The sequence below is a fragment of the Papio anubis genome, chromosome 4 (assembly GCF_008728515.1).
Source record: "Papio anubis isolate 15944 chromosome 4, Panubis1.0, whole genome shotgun sequence".
NCBI lineage: Eukaryota > Metazoa > Chordata > Mammalia > Primates > Cercopithecidae > Papio > Papio anubis.
In genome coordinates this window covers 86,211,019-86,229,075 of record NC_044979.1, presented here as the reverse complement: position 1 = coordinate 86,229,075, position 18,057 = coordinate 86,211,019, and the positions used below count along the sequence as shown (strand labels likewise).

General features: G+C 36.4%; 1 long non-coding RNA gene across 4 annotated transcripts in view; it reads left to right on the top strand.

Moving 5' to 3' along the window:
* LOC110742856 overlaps nucleotides 1-18,057 on the top strand; it is a 157,460-nt gene that overhangs the window by 27,041 nt on the left and 112,362 nt on the right. The window lies entirely within an intron of this gene.

Below are 18,057 nucleotides of genomic sequence, written 5' to 3'. Positions count from 1 at the left end.
ACCAGTTTTCTCCTCACTGCTCATAAGGTAAAAACACTCTTCCAGCTTTTATTTTTACCCTAAAGAAGATACAGGTTGTCTTATGCTCTAAAACAGACTTGATCCCAATTAAAAAGAAAAAAACAAGTTACAAAACGGCCAATAATGGTAAAACTGGATAATTTCTTTCCTAAGTGGTTTTTACCCAAATTAAGGAGCCAAAGGCTTGATGTGATATTGGAACTGAAATACCCAAGTTAAAAGAAGGAAGGAAATTAACATTTACTGAGGGTCTACTATGTGCCAGAAATTTTCCATAAATGTTTTCTTTCAATCTTCATAACGACACTGTGGGAGAGCTGTCATTCTCTCTAATTTGCAGTTTAACAACTGAAATTCACAGGGATTCAGTAGCTTGCCCAATGTCATATAATTACTAAGTCTGTATGATTCTAAAATGTTAAATCTTTTCCACTCTGTTCCATGCCTCTATCTTCCTAATTTTGCATATGAGAGCCATGCAGTATAAAGAAGTTAAATTGATGTCTGTGTTTGGACTAGAAACAGGTCTTGTGACTCAGTTTACTTCACTATGCCATTGGAAACCCAACGATGGGGGAAATAACCAGCAAAATTGGCCCTAAAATTAAGTCACATTTAAAAATCTGTAAGAAAATTTACCATGTTCATATTTTGAGGAATGGAATCTATTAAGATATTTCCTATTACTAGGAAAAAACCCCACAAACTCTTGTGATTCCTTGCTTCTCTTTTTATCTCCTTCCTCTCTTCAATGCCATGAGTTGATCAGACTTCAGAGATGATAACTGTTATTCCTAAGGAATTGTCTGTGTATGTTTATAGGCAAGACAGCTTTCCCTGTCTCCATGGGGCTGGAGCATAGGTCAGATTATGCTGTGCCAAATTCCAAACTTTAGCACGGAGTTTCTGTTTTCTAATTGTTAAGGCAGACTGTCCTAACTAATAAATTTGAACAGCCGTCCAAAGAGTGAGCCTTATCTTATTAATATTTCCCCTGTCTCTGCCTCCTTCCCCAACCTCCAGAATAGGAACACAATGCACCGTAGTGAATGTTTTTGCATATTTATGTAAGTCCTTTTTTCTTCCTACCAGAATTTACACAGAACAAGAACTCAATAGATAGAGATAGATGTTCTGTATAGTTCTTGCTACACTTGCAGATGAAAATACAAGCTTTGGTAAGTAAGAGTTAAATTAGGGGAAAAAGGATTGAAAAAAGCATTTCAATATTGTGTTAATTCTTATACCCATTGCTGCTAAAGATTTGGTTTCAGAAAATACTACAAGAGTAACAAAGTCTGAACACCTTCTGGCCCCAGGACTCCTGCGGTAGAGGTGTGCAGAAAGTAGGCTTAGGCTCTAACTCCTGTATCCTCAGGCTAGCTTGAGCTCCTCACTGTTCGCAGAATATATCTTACGTTTTCCCTGCTCTATTCTTATAAAATGTTACCTCTTAATTAACTGTCCTTCTTTCCTTTCCTTCTGCCTTTCACTTTTGCATCCATCTCTCCACATTGGGCTTAAATACTGCCTACTTCAAGCAGCCCTTTCCTGAACTGACTGGCATGAAGTTCCTTGTACAACTGGAGCACTTCTTCTAAGGGTTTTTGTTGCACTTACCACTCACTATACCACAGTTTAAATATTGTTTTATATCATCTTATTTTCTTTACTTGTTTCTACATAACTACAAAGTATAGTCCTCATTTTATTTCACCATTTTCTCTTGGGTCCCAGGACATGATACTTTCCTAACTTCTACCCCCCATCTGTCTCCCCTAGGCCCCCACATGGTAATTAGTTCTTGGTCTCTTATCTCTATTCCTCTGCCTCTGTCTTTTGTCTTTTTTTTTTCCCACCGCTTTGGTTTTGGCTCCTTAATCTGGACTCTTAACCATGTGGTAAGGCTCGGTTTTTGGACTTGATTAATATCCACTCCCTCCCTAAGTGATCTCAGTGAATTTTATGACTTTAGATACCATCTATATACTGATGACTACCAAATATATATCTCTATCCTGAACCTCACCGCTGAACTCCAGATGGTTATGTCTATCTGCATGCCACATCATCTTTGCTTGTATCTTTACGTGGCACCTCAATTGAAATGTGTCCAAAATGGAAATCCCGATTCCAACCCCCCACCCCCACTACAAAATTTATTTTACTTCCTTAGTCAATGGAGGTACCTTTTTATTTACCTTTAATAAACGGCAATCCGTATATTAGAATCATCATTGATTCATTTTTCTCTCATATGGTACATCCAATCTTTCAACGAATTCTGCTGATTCTACCTTCAAAGTATACCCAGAAGCAGACCACTTTTCTCCATTTCACATCATCACCTGGTTCCAGCAGTCATAATAATCTCTTACCTGGGGTACTCAATGGCTCGCTAAGTGGTTTCTCTGTTTGTATACTAACACTCTATATATGCAACAAAGCAACCATATTGTTTTTGGCATTATTATGTTATTAATACAACAGAAATTAGATACTGTCTCCCCTTAGTCAACCTCTCCAAAAGCTCCCATTTCACCACAGTAAAAAAAACAACAACAAAATTTTTCTAATGGCTTATGGACCATGTATAATTTGCCCTGTTACTTCTGCAAACTTGTCTCTTACCACTTCCCACGCCAGGCATTCACATACAGCATCACTAGCCTTCTGTATTTTCGAAAGTGTCCAGGACTTCCCACCTGAAGGCCTTGATGGCTCCCTCTGTGGGGGGCAGTCTTCTCCAAAAGACCTGCATTGCTCACACCCTCACTTCCTTCAATCTTTCTTAGAATTTCCCTGCTATCATTTTATTTTCCCAAATAGCATGTTCCTGATCATCCTATTTAAAAGTCAACCTACCTCCAGCACTCTGTCTTCCTTCCCTGTTTGTTCCTCTTTTTGTTTTTATAGCTCACCTTTCATAGCCTGCAAGAGGGCCTGACCCAAAGGGGCTGTTCAATAAACATCTTCAGATTTTTTTGGACTCCATAGAGGCTGCGTTGCATGGAGTAGGTGTCCCCTATTTTTTCTTTTAATTGACAATGTGAAGTTCCAAATTATATTTAACTCCAGAATGGGAAATGCAGATTTTTTTTTACATTTCATGAATTTTTCACAGTTAACAAGAATTGAAAGTGGCTGTATATCAGAAACAGGTGTGTTTCATCTGTGTGGCAAAGCATGAGGTTTCAAAGAATGGAAAATTTTGGTCGTCCATAGCAGAAGGAACTATTGAATCAATAACAAGGACATTGAGCCAATGGCTATATTCTTATACAGACTGTGCCACATAACTCGGAAAATGCTCATTCAAATGCTCTGAGGGCACCTTTGATCATATTTAATTAGATAAAATAAAATGCACTTTTCACTTGAAGTTTTCTTGCCCAACCACAATTAGGCAAAATCTTTCAAGCATAGGAGCCCGATAAAGATAAGGCATGGTGGTCTTCTACTCCCAAGCACCATAAATAATTTTATTCCCCCCAAATAAAGCAATAAAAAAAGCATTTAAAACAATTGAAAGCACAGTTTTAAAAATGTGTTTCTCTGAGTTAAAGGAAAATAACAGCCACTCATATTGTGAAAGTTGTTTTGCTTCAGCTTTACTCTTCATTTTTTTCCCCCTTTAACTTTTCCTCTCATTGAGAACTGTATGGCATGAAATTTTATTCCAAAGATTTAAAATAGAACATAGAACTTCAGGCAGAGTTAAGATCCATTGTTAGAGCAATCTCTTATGGGTTTTGTGGCTCTTACCATACATATATTTCCCGGGGACCATAACATGTACAGCATCCATAATTTCCCTGGGATCAGGATATTTTTATTTCTACCCTGGTCCAGTGCCCCTGTACATGATCATCCTCCTTGCCCAGGAATAATGGCAAAATTGAAATAGATAGCACTCAAATTGAAAGAGTCTGTGAATTCTAGTCCAGTGAAAACCACTAGGAATTCTTAGAGGTCATTGACCTTAGAAGTAAGAGAAAGACATTCCCATCTTCACTGATCAGAGCACTGTTCTGCTGAAAGTTCTAGAAATGATTTCTGAGCTACCTGCACAATTTTCATCACCGCCAATTTAAGCAAAGAGAGGATTTATTGACTTAAGTATGCTGTTCATGTATTTTTTTTAAAGCAGTAGATTGGCAAAAAATACCCTGAATATTTGACCATAATCTCCTTTGTCTCTTATCCTTAGCCCAGCCAGATCTAAGATACATGCCAGAGGCCGGGCTCAGTGGCTGATGCCTGTAATCCCAGCACTTTGGGAGGCCAAGGTAGGCGAATAATGAGGTCAGGAGTTCAAGACCAGCCTGGCCAACATGGTGAAACCCCATCTCTACGAAAAATACAAAAATTAGCTGGGCATGGTGGCATGCGCCTGTAATGCCAGCTGCTCGGGAGGCTGAGGCAGGAGAATTGCTTGAATTCAGGAGACAGGGGTTACAGTGAGCTGAGATCACGCCACTGCACTCCAGCCTGGGTGACAGAGCAAGACTCCGTCTTGGGGGGTTGTGGGGAGGGGAAGATATATGCCAGAAAGAAGCTCCCATCTGCCTTTATCCATGATGAATGATTTGGGAAAAGTCCAAGTAGTAAGAGAGGGATTTAGCCTAGTTTCCTTGATTCTAGCTCCATTTATTTATGACAAGGTTGAGAGAAGATTTACAGGGAAAGTGAAAAAAAATTCCATAATGTGGCTTTTCATTCAAACTTGTGCTTAAGAGTAATCATTGCTGTTACCTCTAAGGGGGGTAGGGGGGCAGGGTATGGCGGGGGAGGGACTTCTGCAACCCAAGTAGTGCAAAAAAGGGAAAAAATGCAACAGAGTAATTGCAGTTTATTAGAAGTTCTGTAGTTTGATACTATCTTTCCAGCTCCTTAGTTTATCATTACAAATCTGGCTCAAGTTTACTTTTCATTAAATCCCATCAAATTAATTTTTTTTTCTGTTTTCTTCTTCAGTTTGTGTGTGTGTGTGTGTGTGTGTGTGTGATAATAGTTGTTAATACCCACATTACTTTGTTATTCCTCAGAAGGACTCTTAAGGGTACATGCCAATAATTTGCTCATTTGGTAAATGATGAAACCAAGACTCAGAAAGTTTCAATAATGTTTACAGGGAAACAAAGCTAAGGAGGGGGGTGAGCCCAATTCAAACTTAGACGCTCCTGACTTCAAGACCTCGAGATTAAAACACCATGACTTTTGCCCCCTATGTATAGAGGAAGAGCTTGTGCCATTTGCTCATTGTCACGATGTAAGTCTGTGAGCAGGCAGCCATGCACCAGGCTTGTTCATTCCCTGGCCAACACACTTCTACACTGGTTTCCATGCCCTTCATTTTGAGAATGGTGTCCTTTTAGGGAAGAAAATCATTTCTTTGTATGTTAAATACAAAATTCCTTTGTTAAATCACACGATGTTGATTTAAACAGAATAGCAAGCAGAACATGAAAGACTTGTATTTAGACAGCTATATGCAGTATTTCTCTTGCTGTTTTCGTTTCAACTTTTAGTTTTCAGGAGCAATCCTAAAAAAGTTCATCTGCATGATCTGTTTCCTACTATTTTATCATGACAATTTCCAAACACATAGAAAATTGGAAAGGCTTACAGAATGAACATTCATATACTCAGCTCCCAGCATCTATAATTTTGCTGGCTTTACATTTCACTTATCCATTCATCAATCTGTCTCTCATAAAGTGGACCTGTAGGACAGATAGAATTCTACACTGAGCCGGCCGGGCGCAGTGGCTCACGCCTGTAATCCCAGCACTTTGGGAGGCCGAGGCGGGTAGATCATGAGGTCAGGAGATCGAGGCCATCCCGGCTAACACGGTGAAAACACGTCTCTACTAAAAATACCAAAAGAAAATTAGCCGGGCATGGTGGCGGGTGCCTGTAGTCCCAGCTACTCGGGAGGCTGAGGTAGGAGAATGGCGTGAACCCAGGAGGCGGAGCTTGCAGTGAGCCGAGATTGGGCCACTGCACTCCAGCCTGGGTGACAGTGTGAGACTCCATCTCAAAAAAAAAAAAAAAAAAAAATTCGACATTGAGCCATGGGATTTATTATGCAATTAAATCAATTGATCTTATGTTTCCAATGCAATTCAAGTTAACTGCAGATATCAGTACTCATTACCCCTAAACACTTAGTATGCATGTCATCAACTAGAGTTTAATATTTATTAACGTTTCTGTTTGGGTAAATTTTATATAAGGCAAAAATCAAATGTCTTGTGTATCATATGATGGTTTTTTGGTGAATATGTATAAGTATATATGTACATATATATGTATATGTATATATAAGTATACGTATATAACATATGTACATATGTAAGTATACTTATATATACATATGCATATATACATATACATGTATAAGTACATATATACTTATGTATATGTATATTAAAGTATGTAAGTACATACTTAAGTATATAAGAACATAAGTATATAAATACATAAGTATATATATCTATATAAAAGTATTTGTGTATATATACTTGTATAACTAAAACTACTTTCAAGGTGCAGAATGTTACTATTCCAAATTCACAACTTAATCCTCACCTCCTAGGCCTCTGCTAACCAAAATCGAGACACTTAGTTTCAGTTTTTAGGTCATACGTTAGTTTTACCCATTTTAGACTTCATGGTCATTCAAAGGAATCAGATAATCTCCAACTTATTTGTTGTAAGACTTCTTCTACTCAGCATAATGTTTTTGAGATATATCCAAGTTGTTGTGTGATTTGTTGCTTTTTATTTCTGAGTAATATTCCAGTGTATGAACATATCACAGTTTGTTTATCCATTCTTCTGCTGATGAAAACTTCAGCTAGTTTTCAGCTTAGGGTTTTACCAATAAGGTTGCTATGGTTATTTTTGCACAAAGCTTTTACATTTACACATGTTTTCATTTCTCTTAGGTAAATAGCTAAGAGTAGAATTGATGGATCATGAGGTAGGCATTTGCCTAGTTTCAGAAAGAAACTGGTAGACCTTTACCCAAAGGGTTTGCATAATTTTACATTCTCATCAACACTGTATGAACATTCTGATGACTCCACAAGCTTGCCAACATTTGATATTTTCTGTCTTTTAAAGTTTAGATTTTCTGGAGTATACCTAGTGGTATCCCATTTTGGTTTTAATTTTAATTTCCCTGATGATTAATGACACTGAATAATTTTTCATGTGCAAATTGGCCATTTCAATAGCTTTTAACTGAACAGTTGTAAACTGTTCAATATTTTTGCCCAATTTAAAAAATTTGATTGCTTTTTATTCTTGCCTGATAGTGAAAACTGAGCAATATTGAATTCAGGTGAAATCACTGATATTTAATTAGTTGCCTGAAAAACTCAGTCTTATAAAACCATCCAAATGTACTAGTGTTTGTAGATAAAGCAGGTTAAGTGCTATCAGGTGTGGTCTACAATCGATGAGAAAAAATATGATTTTAATTGCAGTTACTCCAGGGCTAATGTAGAGCTGTCCTATCTGGAGCAGAGCATGACAGGACAAATTAGTCTGGCATCTGTCAGCCTATTTTTGAGTTTTATTTTAACTCTTGGAAATCTTAAGATGACCATCTGATTTGGTTAATGCTTCTCTGAAACTGTCCTTCAAATCTGCCACTCCTTCTGCCTCATTCATTATTTCCTTGTAAAACTCAACTGGCCTTCTCATTCATTACCCTGAACATTATTTAACAATTCTATAATATCAATGGCCAACTGCTGAACTTAACAGTAGAGGATCAACTTGAGAAGGAGCAGAGGAATGATAAATGCATTCCCCTTATTATCATAAAGTAGGAAAATTATGACCATATGCATGGACTGAGCCAGAAGGGCAGAGATTTCCCTTTGTCTCCTTATTATTCACCCATTGTGCTGTACTAAGTTCCCTTAGTGGTCAAAGGGTGACAGAAGCAATACATTAAGCCTTTGCTGTAAAATGTTATCTAAAGGCAAAAAGTGGACCTGTAGGACAGATAGAATTCTACACTGAGCCATGGGATTTATGATACAATTCTATAACCAAATAAAAAATATCTGTGACTACATTTATGTGAAGCAATGGTGCCATTCTTTGGCTGGTTTAGGTAATCACAGGTGCACATTCTTTGTCATACTAGAGATATATCCCAGTAGACATTTGGGATCTGTTTTAAATTTAAAGTGGAAGTTCCAAGACAGATTTGGCAATTATTTTCAAATTTTATTTTTCAGAGGAAAATATACATTGTGGAAAAATACTAAAAAAAATTGTCACTCAAAAATAGTGCACTACATGTATAAATACAAAAACGCTTTTGGTTTTTATATATTACTTTTTTTAATGCTCTGCGTATGCATTGGGCCCATATAAAAAGAAACATATAAATAAAATGCAAAATATGGAAAAGGAAGTTTAGCAATGTGCACATGTGGCAGACAAAGCTTAAGTACAGAAGATCAGAGGGTTTGAAGTTGAAATTCAGTGCTGGATAAGGTACACCATGATAAAATGGTTGCAGTATTATTATTAAACATGCAAATGGATTATCTGGAGATACCAGCTATTCCTGTTTCAAAGAAAAACACTTTGGGTATTTTGACCATAATTGAGAAATAATTTTTCTTCCTTTACCATTTTAATTAATGTGCCTGCCTCTCCATCAATGTAACTTTTCTACCATCACCTAATGCAGGCAATTATACTGTGCTGTCTGAATTTGTTTTTTCATTTTCATGAGGTAGGAAAAAGAATTTGGAGTATTTCTGTATTACCAAGAAAGAGGCCAGCCCGTGAAATATTGTAAAGATTAGCCAGCTATATAGCCTAATGAAGAAAAAATGCAGCATTCCTTAAGCAGAACCAGTCACTTAACTTTTCTCCTCACTTCCACTTCTTTTCCCTCTCCCTCTGGCCTGCTAGGCATGAGTGTATCAGGGAACTATCTTCAACAGGAAGCCAGTAGTTGAGGTGGACTTTTGCTTGTGTTATTCCTGAGAGCTGTGCCATCCAATACAGTGGCCACTAGCCACACAGTGGCCACTAGCCACAAGTGGCTACTGAAAATTGAAGGGTGCTAAAAGAAATCATAGATGATACACACAAATGGAAACACATCCCATGGTCATGCATGGGAAGAATCAATATTGTGAAAATGACCATACTGCCCAAAGCAATCTACAGTTTCAATGTAATTCCCATCAAAAATACCATCATCATTCTTCACAGAACTAAAAAAATAAATCCTGAAATTCATATGAAACAAAGAGCCCGAATAGCCAAAGCAATTCTAAGCAAAAAGAAAAAACCTGGAGGCATCATATTACCTGATTTCAAATTATACTACAAGGCTATAGTTATCAAAACAGCATGGTACCTGGTATAAAAATAGGCATGTAGACCAATGGGACAGAATAGAGAAGACAGAAATAAAGCAAAATACTTACAGCCAACTGATTTTCAACAAAGCATACAAAAATATAAACTGGGAAAAGGACACCCTATTCAATAAATGGTGCTGGCAAACTGGCAAGCCACATGTAGAAGAATGAAACTTCATCCCTATCTCTCATGTGGTACAAAAATCAAACCAAGATAGATCAAAGACTTAAATTTAAGACCCAAAACCATAACAATTCTGGAGGATAACATTGGAAATACTCTTCTGGACATTGGCTTAGGGAAAGAATTCATGACTAAGACCCCAAAGAAAATACAACAAAAAAATAAATAAATCTCAATTAAACTAAAAAGCTTCTGCACAGCAAAAGAAATAATTAGCAGGGTAAACAGACATGCCACAGAGTGAGAGAAAACATTGACAAATTATGCAACCAAGAAAAAACTAGTATCTAGAATTTACAAGGAATTCAAACCGTCAGCAATAAAAAAACAGAGTTCCATCAAAAAGTGGGCAAAGGACATGAATAGACATTTCTCAAAAGCAGGTAGACAAACAGCCAACAAATGTGAAAAAATGCTCAACATCACTAGTCATCAGGGAAATGCAAATTAAAACCACAATGAGATACCACCTTACTCCTGTAAGAATGACCATAATTAAAAAGTAAAAAAGCGATAGAGGTTAGCATGGATGTGGTAAAGAAGGAATGCTTTTACATTGCTGGTGGTAATGTAAACGAGTGCAGTCTCTATGGAAAACAGCATGGAGATTCCTTAAATAAAATAGGCTGTAGTTCCAGCTGCTCGGGAGGTTAAGGCAGGAGAATCACTTGAACCCAGGAGGCAGAGGTTGCAGTGAGACAAGATTGTGCCACTGCACTCCAGCCTGGGCAACAGAGTGAGATTCTCTTTAGAAAGAAAATAAAAAGAAAAATAGAACTATCATTTGATCCAGCAGTCCCATTACTTGGTATCTACCCAAAGGAAAAGAAGTCATTATTTGAAAAAGACACATGCACATACATGTTGAGCAGCACAATTCACAATCACAAATATGTGGAATCAACCTAAGTGACCATTGACCAAAGAGTGGATAAATAAAATGCTATCTATCTATCTATCTATCTATCTATCTATCTATCTATCACCATAGAATACTACTCAGCCATAAAAAGAAACAAAATAATATATTTTCCAGCAACTTGGATGGAGCTGGGGGCCATTATTCTAAGTAAAGTAATTCAGAAATGGAAAACCAAATATTATATGTTCTCACTTACAAGTAGGAGCTAAGCTATGAAGATACAAAGGCATGATGATATAATGGACTTTGGGGACCTGTGGAGGAGGGTTAGGAGGAGGGTGAGGGATAAAAGGCTACATATTGGGTCGTGTGTACACTGCTTGAGTGACAGGTGCACTAAAATCTTAGAAATCACTACTAAACAACTTATCCATGTAACAGAAACAACCTGTATCCTCAAAACTATTGAAATAAAAAAATTCAAGGATGGCTAGTTTCATTTGAGATGTGCTATAGATGATTGGGCTTCTGAAGACTCTGAAAGAATGGATATAAAATATTTCTTTAATAATTTTAAAAAATATTGAATATATTTTGAAATGTTAACATTTTAGATATATTGGGTTAAAAATAAAGTATATTATGAAATTTATTTCACCTTTTTCAGTTTTTAAAATGTGGGTACTAAAAATTTTTTTAATTTTAAATTATATATGTGGCTAATATTATACTGCTGTCAGACAGTATTGCCTTAGAATACAGTGTAGTAATTTCTCTTTTTACCTCATTAGTAAGAATGGTAGTCCTCTCCTGCCCCAATTTTTATTCTTGTATTAGACAAATCTTTAAAACTCACACTCAACATTCGGGGCTTGGATTCATTCCTTTATACTGTGCACATAGGAAACAGAATGCTCTACTTACCTCCTTTGGTCTATCTAACTCTCCAAGTCTTCCTTTAAGAGCAATTAGTTGCTAAAGTAGAAATCTGCTCTTACATTTTATTACAACTTATATTTATAAACCCGTGATCAAATGTTTTGTGCATATAAATTATGCATTCTGAAGAAGGCATATGCCCTGGTTCCATAGTGTCCTGTAAAGCAGAACTTTCCAACAAGTGACCTCAGCAATGAGTTGCAGATTTGCAGCCCCCAGGAGTCCAGGAAGGGCCTAGAGTGGCTGTCATCCTGGTTCAGTAACCTCTAGTTATAAGCAATATTCAGATGATCCATGTATGGATGGCCTGAAAGCACCCAAATATGAGGGAAGGCCTAATAATGCTGGCAGCCATCACACAATCTGAATAGTCTTTCTTCCTGGGTAAGAAAGTGTTCTACACATGGTCATCTATTCAGGACTTAGGTTCAGATTGTGCTAGTTGTACTAGAAAAGCATATCAGGTCTCCAACACCCAAAATCATGGCACACAGCCTTTAGTGGGAGGATATTTTTGCAAGAACTCTTAGTAGACCTAGCTGTGACTAGCAGTCTCAATCTCTGTCTTCACATATATGGATACTTATACCTATTTTTGATATGTATATTCTTCTAATAATGTTTAAGCTTCATCTTTGTCCACTATGTGCTACAGTAACAGAATAGCAGGGCTGGGTAATTTATAAAGAAAATAAATTTATTTGGCTCATGATTCTGGAGGCTGGGAAGTCCAAGGTTGAGGTGACGAATTTGGTGAGAGCCTTTTTGCTGCATCATAACATGGTGAAAGGCATCACATGGTGAGAGAGAGCAAGAGAGTCATCATTTGTTTTTATAACAAACACAATCTTCAAATAACTAATGCATCACCTCAGTAATGACATTAATCCTTCTGCCCTTACGACCTAATCAACTCTCAAAGTTCCCACCTCTCAACACTGTTGCATTGGGGATTAAGTTTCCAACATATGAACTTTGAGGACACTTTCAAACCATAGCGAGATTCTTGTATGTTGACTGCTTTAGTAATGCATACTCATTCTGAGTCCTAGTTTGAAATATTTTATATAAGAAAGCTCAATTGGATTAAAAATGTTTTACCTTTAGAAATGCCAACAATACATTTATCAGTGAAAGACAAGAATGAGTTCTTCAAGCTGAAAAGCTAGTGTAAAGTTTAACTCAAGTGTCTCACTGGAAATTTGAAAATAATTCATTTGGAAGTATGATACAAATTTAACATTAAATATTTTCCCTTATGCTTTGTATTATTATAACTATATAATGTTAAGAGAATGTTATGCTTTTTTTTTTTTTCCAAAAGGAGTTTTATAGACACACTTAAATCCCTCTGGTTTCTAGTGAGCCATGCAGATATTGTCATTTTCTCTGTATGCTATGACTAGAAAAGCACGGGGAAGCCCTGAAGTAAGGCGTGTTTGTTACTTGCCTTACATTTATAGTATCAGCTACTGATAACTGACAGAGCAATATTGCTCATCTCACTTCATTTACTAATGAATTAAAACTGCTTTCTCCCATGAGAAATTATAAAATAACAAAGGAGCCAGTAAGTACCAAAAGCAATTATAAGTAAGATATAGGAATAAGTATCTAATATTATCTATCAACTGCTTCTCCCAGAACCCTGGCCCCAGGAATGCTGGGATACTAGACTTTAGCATTTCCGTTTGATAGACAGTCACTCCTTTGCCTACCTCTCGTTTCTCTTGTCTGCTCTTCTGCCACATGCTTATGTCTTCTCTTTTCAGTCTGGTATTTATTGCAGAGAGTCTCCAGAGTCTCTCTTTCAAATGCTTGAAAGAACTTTAATATAGAGAAACTTGCTTAGTTTATACGGAGTCCAGGAATGCATGCTATTTGTAAAAATCATAGTAAGCAAGAGTATGTAAAAGGGAACTTACAGTTCTTTCTAAAACTCTCCCCAGTGTCATACCCATTGCCCAGGTAATTTTCCCCAACCTTTATTTCTGATGATAATAAAACTTTATCTTAGCTGCTCAGATTTCATCAACTGCAATTTATTCAACAATGGATATATAACCTCACAGGTGCAAAAAATATTTGAAACAACTTTAAAATAAACTTCTCATGAAGAATTCATGTTTTTTTTTTTTTTTTTTTTTTTTTTTTTTTTTTACTAGTTCTGTACTTAGCTCAATTAAACAGTTTTTTTTAAACTATACTTCACCAATTTAAGGAGTGTAATGTTAAGAGAAACAAATTTTCTGATTGGAGAGTTGAGGCTAGAGTTTCATTTACTGGAACACTTCAACCAGAAGGTTGGGCCACTGTATCAACAAGGACTGGAGGACTAAGAGAGCCTTTCAAAATGTCTTTGGGAGCTTGATGCATGTAGACAGATTACTTTCATTTCTGCCATCACTCTAGTCCAAACCACATCATGTAGGACAACTGCAATATTGACCTAGCCTGTCTTCTTGCTTCTGTTCTTTTCGATGTATCGCCTATTTTTCACAGAATAGCCGGTTACAACATGCTGTTCTTCTCCTTAATGTGATACACAGTCTTATGTCATCAGTCCTGATCATCTTCTATTCTTGTCCCTGCTCACTATGGTTCAGCCACATTGTGCTTCTTTCTCTTTCTCAACCACTCTTAGTTCTGTGCAGACTTAGGACCTTTGCACTGGCTATTCTTATCATCTGTCAGATCTTTTCCATCTACCTTGATCTATACAAGGCTAGCTTTTTCATATTGACCATATGCCAGCTCAAATGTCACCTGACCATCCTACCTGCATTAGCACCCCTATGCAAAAACCCTCTCAGCCTCCTATTTCTATTTTTTATTGCACTATAATATTCTATATTTATTTATATAAATGTGTGCATTTATATACATGTGTGCATTTATGTGCATTTTCCCATAAAGACGGGAATGCTCTCTCTTATTTCGTTGTTACATTTGCAGCATTACAGCAATGAGTAGCACTAATTGATGAATAATTCTTACAAAAAACAAATAATGGTTGTAATATAGATCTAAAAACCAATGAGAAAATGATTTTCCATTGTAAGCATATGAGTTGTTATCAAGTAAAGTAGCAAGATAACTGAAAATCTCTCTTTGGCAACTATTTACCTCATCTAATTCTTCCTCTTCTCTACTTCCCAGGCACTGGAGCTATTTTTGTATTAGGGAAAATCTAGCTTGGTAACACTTCAACCAAATCTTGGCTATGAAATATCTCATGGCCCAATAGTTTTTCTTCTTCTCCACTTAGAATAAAAATACCCATTTAATCAGTACCCATACTTTCCAGCAAAGGGGAAGGACAAAAGCAATCTGATTAAACCTCACCCTTCATAGGCATGTCACATTTAAAAGAGAAACTTATTGATACAGATATTTTCCCTAATAGGAAAAATATTTGGATGGGTATTTTTGAGTACTCCTGATTCCCACATGTCTTAGTCTTGAGTTAAAAGTAAAGGATTTAGGAATTTGGCATCTTGCATCTGAAAGATTGCCAAGATCTTGCTTAAAGCATACCAACCTACATTAATCCCTAATGAAAGTATCATGCAATATTTCACTCTTCCTTTTAAATTAGTCATGCATGCCTTACCAATCTTGCCTTCCTATAATGATTCTATTGGCAAGTTTGATTGTAAAACACATACACTATATTAAACAGTTGATCAAAAGCAACATTGGTTGTATATTAACATTTTGTTCACATGCATTATGCCTATGCAACCTTGGCATGGTTGTATCAGAATTCCACTAGCAGAGTTTTGCTTTTGATCTGTGAGCTATTAGAAGCACTGTTACTACAGATGAAAGGAGTTAGAAAGTTCTATATCATAACACAGTGCGATCAGTAATTCACAGAGCAGGTAATTTGCAATGACTTGCCAAGCCTTTGATTGCACAGGGTTTATGGCTATTAGCAGTTTCCCCTTTCAAATTTGTATGGTTCCATACTTCCTTTTTGACCTCTTTTTCATCATTTATGGTCCAATTTGGTAGTGAAAAAACATAACTGCTTGCTTAGCGCATGGCTGTCATTCAAACCCCGGTGACTTACTGAGCACTTTGACATTTGTGATGATGAAAAAAACATTAAGCAGGTGTACAGAACACTAACCAGGTTCCTGAAACAATGCTTTATGGGATTCACAATGTACCTCTTGGCTATAAAATGATTCAGACTTGATTTTCTCTATCAATTTAATCTCAATGTTCAAATTCTCATTCAAAGAAGGAGGCATAGTTTTTACTAAAATTGAACTTAAATAAAATTCCCAATAATAATATTAATATAGGATCTCATAGGAACAATTGGAAGGGCAATGATTGCTTGCCACTAAAATAATATGAAAGTGGGGCTCATATGTCTACTTTGAAGTCATGCAATTAGGGGTACTACTTGATACCGGACTATATAAAATTTAAGCCCTATAAAATGTCTTCAGCAATGAAAACTTACAGCTAAATGGCATGATTCAGCCCCTTAGCTGTCTGAGTTGTATGTACACCATGTGAAGTAACATCATATTATTTTGTGGAGTTTTTTCTTTGCACATTAAAATTGGTCATCTGTTGTACAGGTGTGCAGCACATCTTGGCGTGGGTTAGTCTGCCCTCATGTGCAGTTTGTCTGGAAGATGTGGAAACCTGCAAAATTCAACATAATCCAGGTCCCCAATTAGTGTTTGAGGAAGCATTCAAAGTTGGTACCACTGAGCACAGGGAACAAGCTTTCAGTGATTTCCTTGTTACCAGAATCCAAACCTGGTTACTGTTAGATGCTGCAGAATCCATCATTCAGGCTCAGAATCCTTTTCAATTTAAAGTGGCAAGAATGTTGCAGACTCACACATACTTAACAAAATCAAGACTGTTTTCAGGATCATCCATTTCCCGTCATCATTACAGTATTACAAAAAAAAAAAAAACAAAAAACCTTTGTCAATAATACAGGACAGACAAACATTGTACTTTTACCTTCTGAATATTTGACAATCAGGAAATCATTTGAAAAATTTTAAACCTAGAATAGACAATTTTGAATCATTTTATGTTTGAAAGTGATGACTTCTAACAGAGAGCATAAAAGTTGCACACATTTACATATAATGCAGAAATACTTTCTTGACATAGGAGCTCTGGAAGAGTAGCTGGAAATATAAGCTAAGTCGGAAGATATGATAATGGCAGCTTCATTTGTCCTTACCATCTTGTTATTTTATTGTTACATTTTTATCTCCTTTCTATACATACCCATTTCATATTCAATACCATGAGCACTTACCGTCTTCTTTCTCTGTGCCAAATGTGTGAGGCAAAGAGCAATGACATGAATGAGACTAAGACAGGAAGTTCAGTTTAAAAACAAGGCAATGGTGATGCTTTATGAGTTTTACAGTGATGGCAAGAAATTTTATATCTGCCGTGTCCCTCAGGCTGGTTGTAATTTCAGTGTAGAGTGGAGCTGTTCCTGAGAAATTATTGATCTTGACTTTTACTAGGCCTGCAGTAAAGCAAAGGTAACAAATAATGTCATGCTTGAAGTTAGTGAAAAAATATTTGCAGTCATGGTTGTAAGTTGGGACGAAACTTGGAAGCACTGAACCTAAACCCAAAAGCACCCTGACTTTTTTCAGTTTCACATCATATTTTTATTTGTTTAGTTTTACTGATGAGATTTTTAGGTTAGTTAACTAGTACTTCCTTCTAGCCTATCTTGATATTTTACCAAGTCCTACCTAAAAACCCAGCCTTGTTTTGTGTACACGTGCTAACAACTACTTAGATGCAGCACTCCTTATTTATTGCAACCTTTGCCTGTGCTTTCATCTTTCAAAGACTTTGTGTGATCCTTTGGTATAGGTTATTTAGAAAAATGAATGAATTGATGAGGTATAACTTTGTAGGAAAAAGCATGAGTGTCTCATAAAAGAAGTGCAAATGTAAACCAAACCAAAGAGAAGAGACACCGAGTTTCTTTCTTTTTTTTTTTTTCGTGTACAAAACTGTTGTATTACATTTCTTTTCTTTACAAGTTCATGCATCTTTGGCTACAATTATATATTTGTATTATAATGTGGGGTCTGAATGAATTCTTTCCAAAAGTGGAAATACCAAGGAAAATCATTTCAGTTTATGAAATTACACTTAGCAGGTTTATTTGTTCTCTCTCAACTTGAAACCCACAAGTTTTTATTAAGGCTATGGTTCATATTTCAAATAGCAAGAAATCTTCAGGTCTCTCCCTTTTCTTCCCCCTCAAAATAAATCTACAAAGCACCTGGATTTAGAAGAACAACATGGATATATTGCCCATTAACTCCGAAAACTAGCAAACACTTCCATAATAAAAATAAATAGCGTGTACTGTAATCGATGAGGAGGCAACATCCCACATTGTTTATTGATTCATAAGGTTAAGATTAAAGTGGGATTCTTGCCTGTGTTTATCAACATTTTTTTTTTTTTTTAAGCAGTAAGTGAACCTGGAATCTCACAAACCAATCAATAAAGTTTAAAAGCTTCAGTGAATCTAACCCATAACAGGTCCTTGTTTGGAGAACACGCTCAAGAAACACATGTGCCTTTAAGAGGTCTTGAAAGACTTTACACTCATGGACCATTAC